The sequence below is a fragment of the Oncorhynchus mykiss genome, chromosome 14, assembly GCF_013265735.2.
Source record: "Oncorhynchus mykiss isolate Arlee chromosome 14, USDA_OmykA_1.1, whole genome shotgun sequence".
Taxonomy (NCBI): Eukaryota; Metazoa; Chordata; class Actinopteri; order Salmoniformes; family Salmonidae; genus Oncorhynchus; species Oncorhynchus mykiss.
Genome location: NC_048578.1, coordinates 10,234,098 through 10,248,919, shown reverse-complemented (window position 1 = coordinate 10,248,919; position 14,822 = coordinate 10,234,098). Strand labels below are relative to the sequence as shown.

General features: G+C 46.1%; 1 long non-coding RNA gene across 2 annotated transcripts in view; it reads left to right on the top strand.

Annotated features, from left to right (window-relative positions):
• Nucleotides 1-14,822, top strand: part of LOC110488761 — a 78,026-nt gene that overhangs the window by 22,018 nt on the left and 41,186 nt on the right. For both annotated transcript variants that reach the window (XR_002468483.2, XR_002468482.2), the window contains exon 2: nucleotides 9,162-9,282. This is a non-coding gene — a long non-coding RNA (uncharacterized LOC110488761). The remainder of the gene's footprint in view (nucleotides 1-9,161; nucleotides 9,283-14,822) is intronic.

Below are 14,822 nucleotides of genomic sequence, written 5' to 3'. Positions count from 1 at the left end.
GCGAAAACAGTTGGCAGTCTTTGAGCGTGTTAATCTAGGATTGTTGCCTAACAGCTTCGATTGAGACTCCTGATAAGGCCTGTGGAATCTCAGAATGAAGACATACTGTCTCTGGCTTAGAGTGACTAATAATATCCAGTCATTCAGGGTTGGGGTAAATGTAAATTCTATTCAGGAAAAATATGAACGAAAATAAAAACAGGAAAATCGAAATTCCGATAGACAACAAGTGCAAACTTTATTTATGAATTTAATTTAAATTCATAACTTCAATTGGCATGCTATACTCAGCATAGTCCTATACCACCTGCCCACTCAGACATAGTTGGAAGGCAGGCCAGAGTATCTCCTTTTCACTCCTGACTTTATGCGTGCCTCTCCCATGACTCACCAGTGTGGGGGCGTGCCATGCTACCAGCCAGATTACCTTAGATGTCACTAGAGCTACCTTTCCTCAACAACACCCAGCTCCCAATTTCAATATTTCATTATTTAGGAGTATCTCCTTTTCACTCCTGACTTTATGCGTGCCTCTCCCATGACTCACCAGTGTGGGGGCGTGCCATGCTACCAGCCAGATTACCTCAGATGTCACTAGAGCTACCTTTCCTCAACAACACCCAGCTCCCAATTTCAATATTTCATTATTTAGGAACCTAATCTGTCCAAACACTTTTTTTTTTGCCATTTCAATTCCGATGAACTTCCTGAACCTTATTCTAGGGATCCAGGGCGTTCAAAAAACATGAACAAAGACTCCAAAAACATCCAGGAAGAAGTGAGAATGACACAACTTCACATGTACAACATCTGAAGACCTGCATCACTATACTGAGAGCTTTGCTGTTTGTAAAAGGATGCATTTGGATGTTTTTGGAGTCTTTGTTAATGTTTTTTGATACCCGGGAACTCCAGAGTGAGGCTCAGGAAGTGAATTCGCTGGTGAGGTAAGTTTCTCCAAACCAAGTGAAAAATGTCTGGATCCTTCAATAAGATTCCATTTATATAAAAAATACAGATTAGATTCCTAAATAATGACATTCTCCTGAATCCCCAGCCCTGTTTGTTTTTGCACGGCAGGTGTGTGTGAATATGAGACTCATCAAACATGAGACAGGCTTTACAGTCCCTTTGTCCACAATGATAACAAACACAAATCACACCCAGGGCTGGGAAGGTACAATTCGCTGGGGGTGGTGGTTGTTGGTATAGCGAGGTGATATTTTTATAGGGTTCTCCCTACAGGGATTCTTTGGTTTGTGTCACAGAAAGCCCTGTTGTTGACGTTCACTTGAACTTGTTTGGGAGGATGATTGTATGTAATTGGTGGATGACACACATACACAGCCGATTGGGAAACAGGGTTAGGGAGCTACAGTGCCTTGCGAAAGTATTCGGCCCCCTTGAACTTTGCGACCTTTTGCCACATTTCAGGCTTCAAACCTAAAGATATAAAACTGTATTTTTTTGTGAAGAATCAACAACAAGTGGGACACAATCATGAAGTGGAACGACATTTATTGGATATTTCAAACTTTTTTAACAAATCAAAAACTGAAAAATTGGGCGTGCAAAATTATTCAGCCCCCTTAAGTTAATACTTTGTAGCGCCACCTTTTGCTGCGATTACAGCTGTAAGTCGCTTGGGGTATGTCTCTATCAGTTTTGCACATCGAGAGACTGACATTTTTTCCCATTCCTCCTTGCAAAACAGCTCAAGCTCAGTGAGGTTGGATGGAGAGCATTTGTGAACAGCAGTTTTCAGTTCTTTCCACAGATTCTCGATTGGATTCAGGTCTGGACTTTGACTTGGCCATTCTAACACCTGGATATGTTTATTTTTGAACCATTCCATTGTAGATTTTGCTTTATGTTTTGGATCATTGTCTTGTTGGAAGACAAATCTCCGTCCCAGTCTCAGGTCTTTTGCAGACTCCATCAGGTTTTCTTCCAGAATGGTCCTGTATTTGGCTCCATCCATCTTCCCATCAATTTTAATCATCTTCCCTGTCCCTGCTGAAGAAAAGCAGGCCCAAACCATGATGCTGCCACCACCATGTTTGACAGTGGGGATGGTGTGTTCAGAGGGATGAGCTGTGTTGCTTTCACGCCAAACATAACGTTTTGCATTGTTGCCAAAAAGTTCAATTTTGGTTTCATCTGACCAGAGCACCTTCTTCCACATGTTTGGTGTGTCTCCCAGGCGGCTTGTGGCAAACTTTAAACAACACTTTTTATGGATATCTTTAAGAAATGGCTTTCTTCTTGCCACTCTTCCATAAAGGCCAGATTTGTGCAATATACGACTGATTGTTGTCCTATGGACAGAGTCTCACACCTCAGCTGTAGATCTCTGCAGTTCATCCAGAGTGATCATGGGCCTCTTGGCTGCATCTCTGATCAGTCTTCTCCTTGTATGAGCTGAAAGTTTAGAGGGACGGCCAGGTCTTGGTAGATTTGCAGTGGTCTGATACTCCTTCCATTTCAATATTATCGCTTGCACAGTGCTCCTTGGGATGTTTAAAGCTTGGGAAATCTTTTTGTATCCAAATCCGGCTTTAAACTTCTTCACAACAGTATCTCGGACCTGCCTGGTGTGTTCCTTGTTCTTCATGATGCTCTCTGCGCTTTTAACGGACCTCTGAGACTATCACAGTGCAGGTGCATTTCTACGGAGACTTGATTACACACAGGTGGATTGTATTTATCATCATTAGTCATTTAGGTCTACATTGGATCATTCAGAGATCCTCACTGAACTTCTGGAGAGAGTTTGCTGCACTGAAAGTAAAGGGGCTGAATAATTTTGCACGCCCAATTTTTCAGTTTTTGATTTGTTAAAAAAGTTTGAAATATCCAATAAATGTCGTTCCACTTCATGATTGTGTCCCACTTGTTGTTGATTCTTCACAAAAAAATACAGTTTTATATCTTTATGTTTGAAGCCTGAAATGTGGCACAAGGTCGCAAAGTTCAAGGGGGCTGAATACTTTCGCAAGGCACTGTACGTTAGCATAGATACACTATATATACAAAAGTATGTGGACACCCATTCAAATGAATGGATTCGGCAATTTCAGCCACACCTGTTTCTCACATGTGTATAATATCGAGCACACAGCCATGCTATCACCATAGACAAATATTGGTAGTAGAAAGGACTTACTGAAGTGCTCAGTGGCTTTCAATGTGGCACCCTCATAGGATGCCACCTTTCCAACAAGTCAGTTTGTAAAATGTCTGCCCTACTAGAGCTTCCCCTGTCAACTGCAAGTGCTGTTATTGTGAAGTGGAAACTTCTAGGAGCAACAAAGGCTCAGCTGCAAAGTGGGAGGCCGCACAAGCTCACAGAATGAGACCGCCGAGTGATGAAGCATGTAGCGCGTAAAAAACGTCTGTCCTCGGTTGCAACAATCACTACTGAGTTAAAAAAATACTTCTGGAAGCAACCGTCAGCACAAGAACTGTTCGTCGGGAGCTTTGTGAAATGGGTTTCCATAGCCGAGCAGCTGCTCACAAGCCTTGATCACCATGCGCAATGCCAAGCCCCATGGGTCTTCCAGTCGTGGCCGGCTGCGACAGAGCCTGGACTGAGCCTGGACTCGAACCATTATCTCTTGCCTTAGACCACTGTGCCACTTGGGAGGCCCCCTGGTGCTCACATACTTCTGACCATGTAGTGTACCTCCATCATAACCTGTTTAAGGAAATCAAATAACATACAGTAGTGATGAGTTGGTAAAATCACTGAGGAAGTCAGGAAAAAAATGCCATATTACAACCCATGTGTAATAATAATAATTGCGATGTTTGCTCTATAGCCGGTTAGTTCATATGCCTTGCCACTCTGATATATAGGCATAAGGCAGAGAAAATAAGAACACAGTGGCAGAATAAATTTAACCACACCTTTGTTTCACCACAAAACCGGAAAGCAACATCTGTCCGGTGGATTCCAGGAAGCACATTGCATGTAACAAACCGTTACATGACCTACGACATGGTCAATCGCGTTAATGTTTCTGACATTTTCGGACCACTAAACAGCTATTGATTTAGAACCGCAAGTTGCCTTGAAACAGGAGCTGCCTCCACTATTCCAGCACCATTTCAACGTCAACATTTCAACGTCATCAAATCACCTCTGCTTAGTCTAATACAGTGACAACTAAAAGATACCAAATAGAGTCCAATAGACCTAAACTAAATATCATGTGGCTGTCCAAGGTACTGATTTCTATGTGTGTGTGTGTGTGTGTGTGTGTGGGGGGGGGGGGGGGTTAAGTTGAAAAATACATGTTGACTCACCCTACTTGTAGAAAAACCCCAATGCCATCCTCCTCTCTTTCATGTTGCCAAAACGGTCTATCACTCTGTCATACAGTACACACTTTTAGTTGTGGTCTTAGGCTACCTGGCTAAAATGCTTGCTCGCTAGCCTAGCTTCCTTTCTTGGGCAACAAATAGTCAGCTTGTTAACGTTGGCCGATTACAACTAGCTACATATTGAACTTCGGTCCTCTCAGGTCAGGGGCACAATGTATGAATTTAATGGTTGGATCAGAATCGCCATTATAGTCATTGGCCGGTACAGAGAATTAAGTAAAACCACAAGTGCAAATCCCTATCTCTCATCCAGGAAAGAGCCAATTTTAGCTAGTTAGCCCGCCAACCGGAGGATAACAACACAACAAGATACAAGAATTGAAGTTGTTTCTGTCAATGACGTTTGGCTTGTGATGTGATTGTGTGAATCCATATCCAAACTGGCATCTCTTGACACTTTTTTGTTGGTGCGCCAGGACCATTCACAGTTGAGCTCACTCAGTTAAGCTCAGTTAAGTTAAACACTGATTGGCTATTATTTAATATTTTTTATCAAGGGATGCCAAATGCTTGTTGGCTTCCCTTTTATTCAATGCTATGGGCGGCAACAATGTCATACTCTTTTTGACCAGACCTATTGTGCGTGACCTACTATGTCCTATTTCACACTGTCTACGAACACTGGAGCATGTACCATGATTTCACCTAATTCGCAAAGAGCAGTAGTATTTACTCGGACCCTAGTTGACCCCGTCTTGAGAGCCTAGAAAACGGGGCCGTGTGTGTGTGTGTGTGTGTGTGTGTGTGTGTGTGTGTGTGTGTGCGTGTGAGCTAGGCCCGAGGTACATATGCGATATGTCCAGTGACAGCGATCTGATTACGGGATTCTATAGGGACGATACAGTTACAATGCAGCCATTGGGGCGCCGGGGTTGATGGAGGTAGGGGGCGACGCAAGGGGCAGATTAGGCCTCTCATCTAGGCCACAGATATTGATTAGTGGTGGTTGGGGGACAGTGAGAAGGAACACAGATTGACAGACACAATTGGCGCGCGGTGCCTTAGATGGTGCCTCAGATGGCTCCTGATCGTATTCATATTGTCACGATCTGTGTTCATTAAGCTCCTGGCTGTAACCTGTCTCAAACTCAATACCCATGCCGCCCCTCCATTCAACACCCTCCCACACACACACACACACACACACACTCAAATCCCCCCCATACAACCCATACACATACAAAGCCCCCCCCACACACAACCCACACACATATATATATACACACATACATCACACATAGACCCCCTCCACAAACACCCCACCACCACACTAACTCCTGTGCAGTGGGGGATAAAGTTCCCTCCCTGATCTGTGAGGGGTTTATGGGGGTCCCCTCCTGCCCTGTCCTACGGAGGAGGGGAGCGTTGGTTACCCTGGGAACGTGGGGGGAGGTGGGACAAGCTCAGCCGCGGCTCAGTTCTGACTGACTCTGTCACCTATTGATTAGTTGCCATGGTGAGTTAGTCAGTGCTCTCTCTTTCCCGAACGAAGATGTGTCCTGGAGAGTCAGGCAGTGCTACCCAGATGAGCCTCATTCGGCCCAGGCTTTGTCTGGAGGGAGCTGTGACCTCTCTCCTTCTCTCCACCTACTCCCTTTTGTCTTCTCTCACTTGTTTCTAGGACCGTGTCATTAGGCGAGTGTCTCTCCCGATGCTGGTTCAGCTCATCTGCACTAGAGCCCTGTCCATCTCCTCCATCTTGGTTACAATATGCATACAGCCAGTCTCATGAGGGCGGATAATAATATAGATTGTAAGTAAATAGGCTCAAGTTATTGAGCTGTGAAATCCCCCTGCACCACAGGGTTGCTATCTTGTATGATCCCTCTTCACTTATCTATGTACTGTCCTTGTCATGGTCATAAGTGGGGCCATGAGTTTTTCTTGACTATACGATGTAACCAGAAAAACTCTGGGCCATAGCTTTAGGCAATGACTAGGGTCCAGAGTTTTTTCCCCAGGCAAGGTCATTTGAGATCAGGAAAAACTCCTGTCCCTGGTCATTAGTTCTGAGACAAAGGTATGGTAGACCCATTGGAGGACAGGGTCCCTGTGGTGTCAGGGTTCCACCTGCAGTAGGTAAAACCTACACAGTAGCTGACAGCCCGGTTGGAGCCCAGAGGCCGTCACCCACCAAGGGCCAATCTGCACTTCACACCTCAGGGGGCATTAGCATGCAGCAGGGACTTGAAGGGAGGCCTGCTATGGACATCCAGGGCCGAGGGCCCACAGGTGGGGAGCAGGAGACAAGAAACATGAAGGAAGATGGAGAGTACAAGACAGAAGATAAGGAAAGCCAAAGCGCAGCTCAGCCACTCTGGAGTGTTTATAGTGCATTAGATCTTCCTATCACCTTCCTTGGTTCCTCTTTCTTCAAAGCTGCCATGAGTGTGTTAATGTGGGCTTGGCCTGGAGGCCTCACCTGTCAAAGCGGTGAAGTGTAGTCTGCTTTATTTCCATTTTAGGAAAAAAGTAATGGGGAAAAAATCTGTTAAGTAGGAGGCTGTTTTTTCTTCCTTATAAAAGTTTTGGCAGCCTGTATTTAACTTTTTGGTTCTTCAAGAAATGCTCACTCTTCTCTCTATTTAGGAGCTGTGCACAGTTCATCAAGTTTAACCTGAAGCTTGTCCTCCCCAATATCACACCTCAGACGCATAAACATGCCAGTGCTCCCCATCTCACCCCACCCAGGGGGCCTCCCAGGGGGCCTGCATGGCTTTAGTGCCTGAGCTGTGACACCAATCAGGGGAGATGGCGGGCTCCTTTGTCATGCTAACACCAATCGCCTCTAGTTTCTTATTCAAATGCCCCCTCCCTTTCTCCTCTCCCTCGCTCTCTTCCCGCTCCCCACCCTTCTCTCCCTTCCTCTCTCTCAAGTCCAAGTAAATCCACTACTGAGCGAGGGGGGGGGGGAGAAAGAGATAGATAAGGGATGACAGAGGGAGAGTGCCTGTGCCCCAGGGCTACTGAGCTGATCTGATCTGCGGGAAACCCTCTCTCCTGGGGACCAGCCCGTGTCTCAGTAGTCTCAGAGCATGGGGCTGTTACCATACCCAACGGAGGCCAAACATTTCATATTCAAACGCTACACTCCAGGCCTATGACCCGCGGAGGGCTCTTTATGGCCTAGGCCCTAGATCAGGGGTTAAGATGGTGATTTAATAGCCCAGGCTAAAGAAGAGAAAGAGCGGGGGAGTGGAGTGATTTAGGGGCTGAATGAGTATTAAAAAAGGCATTTTTCCTAAGTTGTCATGTAAATTGGAATCCCTCTATCCTCGCTTTCCTCCTAGCTTGCATAACTCCTCTGTGTTCAGCCGAGGACTTTCCTTTGAAAAAAAGTCCACTTTTGCCAGTCTAGACGCCATTCCCGCCCGACTTGTCAGACCTGTAAACAGTAGCTGTGGAGGAGGAAAAGTTGATGATAGTGAAATGGACGAAGATTATAGACGGAGATAAAGAGATGTTAGCGAGGGCTTTTTAACACATCTGCTCTGTGTGGTGCCACCTCGTCTCAAGTTTCCGATGTACTGCAGCTGTAGTGGCCTGTTATTCCGGTCCCTCTGGGTGTGTTCTCCTCTGCACTGGGAGAGGCTCCAGTGACATAGGACAGGTGTGTGTGTGTGTGTGTGTGTGTGTGTTGTGACGGGGAATACAGGTGACTAATACCATTTTTCTGGCAGAGTTCCTGACTTGCAGATGTAATTAACATGCTGACTACACCGGGCACGCGAGCATGTTGATTTTGTCCATCCACGCCAGACGCGATCAAGACACGCAGGTTGAAATATCAAAACAAACTCTGAACCAACTATATTCATTTGGGGACAGGTTGAAACACATGAAACATTCATGGACATTTAGCTAGCTAGCTTGTTGTTGCCAGCTCATTTGTCCTGGGATATAAACATTGGGTTGTTTTCTACATGGAATGCATGCATTGTCTTTTTTTTTATGGATCGTTCTAGAACAAAATCATGTGTTCTCTACTCCGACAATTAATCCACAGATAAAAGGGGAAACCTAGTTAGTTTCTAGTAATCTCTCGCAGTCTTCTTCTTCTGTGGACTTTATATGGTGGTTTCCAACTAACTTTAAGTTGCATTACCACCAACTGGACCGGAGTGTGGACCTCAGTTCATCTTTCAATCACCCACGTGGGTATATGCTCCTGAAAACCAATGAGGAGATGGGAGAGACGGGACTTGCAGCGCATCAAAACATCAAAAATAGAACCAAGTTCTATTTTAGCGCCTGGCACGCAGACGCGCACGAGCAGTTTGGATGAAATGATTGAGTAACATTTACATGTACATTTATTTTGCAAGGCTCGCGCTTGCAACGCGGGCGGTGTCGTCAGCATGTAAGCCACCTCTGTTATCCTTTACCAAAACAAAATATCTTGTTTGTACCCTTTCCAGTTACTCCTCCCTCCTCTGTGGCTCCATACTGTCTAAGTGTTTGTGACTCATACAACTTTCCTTCCCCCAGAGGCAAAAGGCCTTCCTTCATTATCACCATATCAGCTTATACGTAGTGCTGCAGATGAGGCTTTGATGGTGAGTGGATGTGAGGGAATCTAGCAGAGGATAGATGCTGTCCTGAAAGACTTCTGTCACATATGAACTGTGGCGTTTCTGTCTACCTCGACCTAGTACTCTTTTGAGGTTGTGGACTTGGCAACGGCGTCTAGCCTTTGTGCATACATCCTTTCTTCTTCTTCATGAAACATTGTGTTTATTGCTACATTAACAGGATATCGTGTAATCTGTTTACAGGTAGCCGTGCCAACCCCATTGGAGATGTATGTTTGAAGATAATCGTAGGAAATCCTCCACCCAACCCAGAGAAACCCTTTCCTGGTCAGCAGCAACCCTGGAGTACCCTACTACCTGACAGGTGGGTTGTACAGGCCCACTCAGGCTCTGACATGGGCTTTGATGGACTTCTCCCAAACCATAGCTAGGGTCAAGGCCATCTAAATTCCTGACAATTCAGAAACGGAGTTACTCTCCTATGATGAAATTAACTCTGATGACACAATGATCCTATCATGGTGGTCTGGGGTCAGGGGGGCTCACGGTTGTTGAGTGGTGTGTGTGAGGCAGGACCAGGAGGGCTCACGGTTGTTGAGTGGTGTGTGTGAGGCAGGACTAGGGGGGGCTCACGGTTGTTGAGTGGTGGGTGTGAGGCAGGACCAGGAGGGCTGACGGTTGTTGAGTGGTGTGTGTGAGGCAGGACCAGGGGGGCTCACGGTTGTTGAGTGGTGTGAGTGAGGCAGGACCAGGGGGGCTCACGGTTGTTGAGTGGTGTGTGTGAGGCGGGACCAGGGGTAGGGGAGTTCGTGTTGGAAGTGTGGTGAGGTGCACAGCTGCAGCCACACTGTCATTACTGATCCTCTGGTGGCTGGGAAGAAAGGGGCTCCTTGCCACATAGGCTGCCCTCCCCCTGTCCATGCCTGCCCGCCCTACGCCCAGGAAGGGTTGGTAGCGCCAGGCGGCACCACTCACACACTGTCACGTGTGGCAGCAGGGAGGTATGGAGGAGGGGGGAGGAGTTAAAGGGAGAGGGTAAAGGAGAAGGGAAGAGGTGTAGGGGTGGGCTCCCTCTCCTCTCATCTCCCCTCTGACCATTCTGTTTCCCACCCTTCACCCCTCTCTTTCTCCTTTCTCCTCTTCCCTCAACCCTCTCCTCTCCATTCTCTCCCATGCACCTGCAGCACTTGTGTCCAGGCCGTAGAGCTGAAGGATTGGGGTGTTCTGAGGGTTGGAGGGGGACACCGTCAAACAGCATGGGGAAGACATTTCTAACTGCTGCTTTTTGATATGGGACAGTGTAATATCACATTGTTTAGACTATCTGTAATGTAGTTAGACAGAGAGGGAAGGAGTTTACAGTATTTTTATGGCAGGTCTTTCTAACTCATCTATAAGAAGTGACTTGCTAACAATGGATTAAACCTAAACATGCCTGTCCTCTATACAATCTGGTGTTGCAGCTCAGGTCTGTTTAGCTTATAGCTAATAATACAGTAACTTAATCAGATACTGTTGGGCAAAAAAGTATTTAGTCAGCCACCAATTGTGCAAGTTCTCCCACTTAAAAAGATGATAGAGGCCTGTAATTGTCATCATAGGTACACTTCAACTATAACAGACAAAATGAGAAAAAAAATCCAGGATTTTAATGTAGGATTTTTAATGAATTTATTTGCAAATTATGGTGAAAAATAAGTATTTGGTCTCCTACAAAAAAAACAAGATTTCTGGCTCTCACAGACCTGTAACTTCTTCTTTAAGAGGCTCCTCTGTCCTCCACTCGTTACCTGTATTAATGGCACCTGTTTGAACCTGTTATCAGTATAAAAGACACCTGTCCACAACCTCAAACATTCACACTCCAAACTCCACCATGGCCAAGACCAAAGAGCTGTTAAAGGACACCAGAAACAAAATTGTAGACCTGCACCAGGCTGGGAAGACTGAATCTGCAATAGGTAAGCAGCTTGGTTTGAAGAAATCAACTGTGGGAGCAATTATTAGGAAATGGAAGACATACAAGACCACTGATAATCTCCCTCGATCTGGGGCTCCACACAAGATCTCACCCCGTGGGGTCAAAATGATCACAAGAACGGTGAGCAAAAATCCCAGAACCACACGGGGGGACCTAGTGAATGACCTGCAGAGAGCTGGGACCAAAGTAACAAAGCCTACCATCAGCAAGGGCATTGAAGATGAAACGTGGCTGGGTCTTTCAGCATGACAATGATCCCAAACACACCGCCCGGGCAACGAAGGAGTGGCTTCGTAAGAAGCATTTCAAGGTCCTGGAGTGGCCTAGCCAGTCTCCAGATCTCAACCCCATAGAAAATCTTTGGAGGGAGTTGAAAGTCTGTGTTGCCCAGCAACAGCCCCAAAACATCACTGCTCAGAGGAGATCTGCATGGAGGAATGGGCCAAAATACCAGAAACAGTGTGTGAAAACCTTGTGAAGACTTACAGAAAACGTTTGACCTCTGTCATTGCCAACAAAGGGTATATAACAAAGTATTGAGATAAACTTTTGTTATTGACCAAATACTTATTTTCCACCATCATTTGCAAATAAATTCATAAAAAATCCTACAATGTGATATTCTGGAATTTCTTTTCTCATTTTGCCTGTCATAGTTGAAGTGTACCTATGATGAAAATTACAGGCCTCTCTCATCTTTTTAAGTGGGAAAACTTGCACAATTGGTGGCTGACTAAATACTTTTTTGCCCCACTGTATGTACTGTAGGCAGGACAGGTAGGTAGGACAGGTTTGTATGACGTGGTCCTTACAGTACTGAAACATTCCTTATTTTTGAGCAGATTTTCACAGGGTAACACAGTTGTTTAATTAATCACATTATTCATTTACGGTACATTGTGTTTTATTACCTTGAACCCTGTGTTTGGATTTCAGCCTCACAACTTAAACACATGTAAATCATATCAAGTCATAAAATTCCCGTTGATCATCATATGCAGCGTTGCTCTCTGTCTATTCCCCAACTGTTGTAATGTTCCGTCATGGAGAACTTTTCACTCCCTCCCCATGCACGCCAGACCCCCCACACTACAATACAGCTATTTGGAAGAAGGAGGGAAAAAAAATTCTTTTCGAAAGAAAAACCACGAAGGCTGACGAAATCACTTTAAACGGCCCTAATTCTGCCATTAGGCGAGCAGCAACGAGAGGCAGCGCTGAGGCGATTGGCTGGGCCTGCACTCCATATTCACAGGCCCAGGATGAAGCTGGGCGGCCTGCTGAGAAAATGGTGTCGTAATCAGGAGCCGCATGTTCTGCCTGATCCTGTACACCAGCCCCCACCCCTCTCTCTCTCCTCGCCGCCCGTGCCTCCCTTTCCTTCCCTCTTTCTGGCTAGTAAGGAGATCCTAATGAGAGTTTGGATGTACTGAGCTCCTCATATGTGAGGAACTTGGCAGGAGGGAAGGGAGATGGGGCCTGAGGTGAGGGTGGGAGCTGGAGGTAGAGGGTTTGGAAGTTGGAGGGTGGGAAGGCGGGTATTTTTTTTTGTTCCCACATTTGATTATTCAGGTTGGCTGAATTAAATTCTCGACCCATAAAATTCGTATCCCCTCTGGGGTCTATTTGCATATATTTCAACACCCCCCCACTTCCCTATTCCCCTTTTCACCCCAGAAAGTGAAAGAGATGGCGAAGCAACCAGGCCTGGCTAGGCTTTAAGACGTCACCATGGTGTGAAATATGGGTGAACAAGCAGGGGCTTTGAAACTCAAACGGACCCCTCTTAGACCTTTTTACACACACACACACACACGCACGCACGCACGCACACACACACACACAAACTTTTATTCAAATGATCATTTACAACATTCAACATTCAATATAAATAATCACACAGGGGAATAGTTGGTAAGGGGTACATTATGCCAAAAACACTTATTTGAATCACAATGTAACAAATGCTTGTGATACGGAAACAGTGGTGTAACTTGACATGACATCATTGAGGTAAACCACAGGAACATTATACAAGGGACATATTTCATAAATATGTATTAAGGGACATATTTCATAAATATGTCGAAAGTCCATTTTAATTGTCCCAATTTTACACTCAGTGGGAGAAAGTTGGGGATTAATTTTCAGACAGAAATGTTTTTTCGCCAGGTCTTAAAATTCCATTTGGGATCTGTGCCCAAGATGTAAGATGAGGGGAACACACAGGTAGCTAGGCAATGGGCACATGTTCTGTCTGAGAAGCTAGCTGACTATAACAACAACAACAACACAAACCCATGCAGATAGCTAGCCATAGGAGACACCTGTTAGTTTGGCTAGCTGAGTTGAGCTTTTTGTTGTGCCCCGTGCCATGCTCTGGCCTAATGGCACTTGTTTTATGGCCCATCTGTGTGGAAATGTGATGGGGCATGAGGGCTGAAGTTGGATGGTTATGGCGGCGTAATTGATGGCATTTAGTCACATGGGGTGTGCTGTTGCTGTAACCCCCCCCCCCCCTCCACCCCCGTAGGACCCCCCCCCCCTTGCCCGCACCCCGGTGCACAGGCAGAATGCAGTGTCAGGAGGCTGAGCACTGAGCGGCCATTGTGTGTGCTAACCAAAGCGGAATGGCAGGGTGACAAAAGGGGGAGGAGTGGGCTCAGGGCGCACAAAGCCAGGGGGAGGAGAGGAGAGGGTTAGTAGAGGAGAAGGAGGAGGTGTGAGGGGCGTAATGCTGGGGGCTAAATAGACCCACTCAGTCCCAGAAACTCCATGCACCCCCCCAAAACTCCCTACTACCCCTCTCAACCCCCTCTATACCCCTCTCTCTCCTCCTAGGCTGTGTGTTGCCTGGGTAGGTTGCCCACTTGTTCCGAAAGAGAGTGGAAGGGGGAAATACAACACCTGAAACGGCAAACTCTTTTTTTGTTGTTTTTACATTCGTGAATCATGTCTTCAAACGGGCTAAAATACGTAGACAACACGTAGTAGTCACCATTGACCTAAATCCTTATCAAACTGTCCAGTGAGCATTTTGTCTCGCTAGCAGGTGTTGCTGGCATCCTAAAATAGACTCAATGACTTGCTGCTCAGTTCACCCACGTTCAACATATACTGTAAGTCTGGAGTAAAAAGGTAACTGATAAATTGATCATTCAACATCATCTGAGATCCAATCTGACATCTGACCCTAGGTTAGATTGAGGAACTTGTTCTATATCTTCCTTTTAAAACTTCCCCCCAACACAGCCATGTGGATGTGATTGATTGCTGAGGGCCCTGTGGTGTTTGAGAGAGATGGAGAGAGAGAGAGGGGTCTGTGAATCTGTCTAAACCAACCAGTAACCCTCACCAACCCTTCATAGAGATACCTGAGAGAAGAGACCACTCTAAAACACACAACACCAAACCCCTACCCTAATACCATCATCCACCCCAACCAGAGTTCTATTAGTAACCTCCCTCTGGCCTACGTCAATGGGCTTATTTGGAATCAACTAGATCTCTCTCCGTCTCTCCAAAAGTGACGGTGGGGACAGCCAGCCAGTGAGATGTCTGCGTTAGATCCACGTCTTTGTGTTACCATGGAGATAACCTCAGATGGCCTCCAGTCATGGATATCCCTTGTCCCACCCCTTGGCTGGTCACCAAACCCACAAAGGGCCACAGGGCCACTTTGAAGAGGCCACTCTTCCTTGTCGGGCCCTTCCTCTCCCCTCTCAGATGCAAGGTGGACTCAGGAACATCAAAGGGATGCTCTATAGAAACCCCCCTCCCTCCTTACCATTTGAAAACCTTCTTTATTGCTGCGAGCCTCACTCTTTTCTGTCTATTTACAAACCCCACTGTAGGGCCCAATAGTAGATTCCCTTTTTACTGGTTGTTTGCGGCCGGGTTAGGAAGTAGCTTGCTGGGTTGTT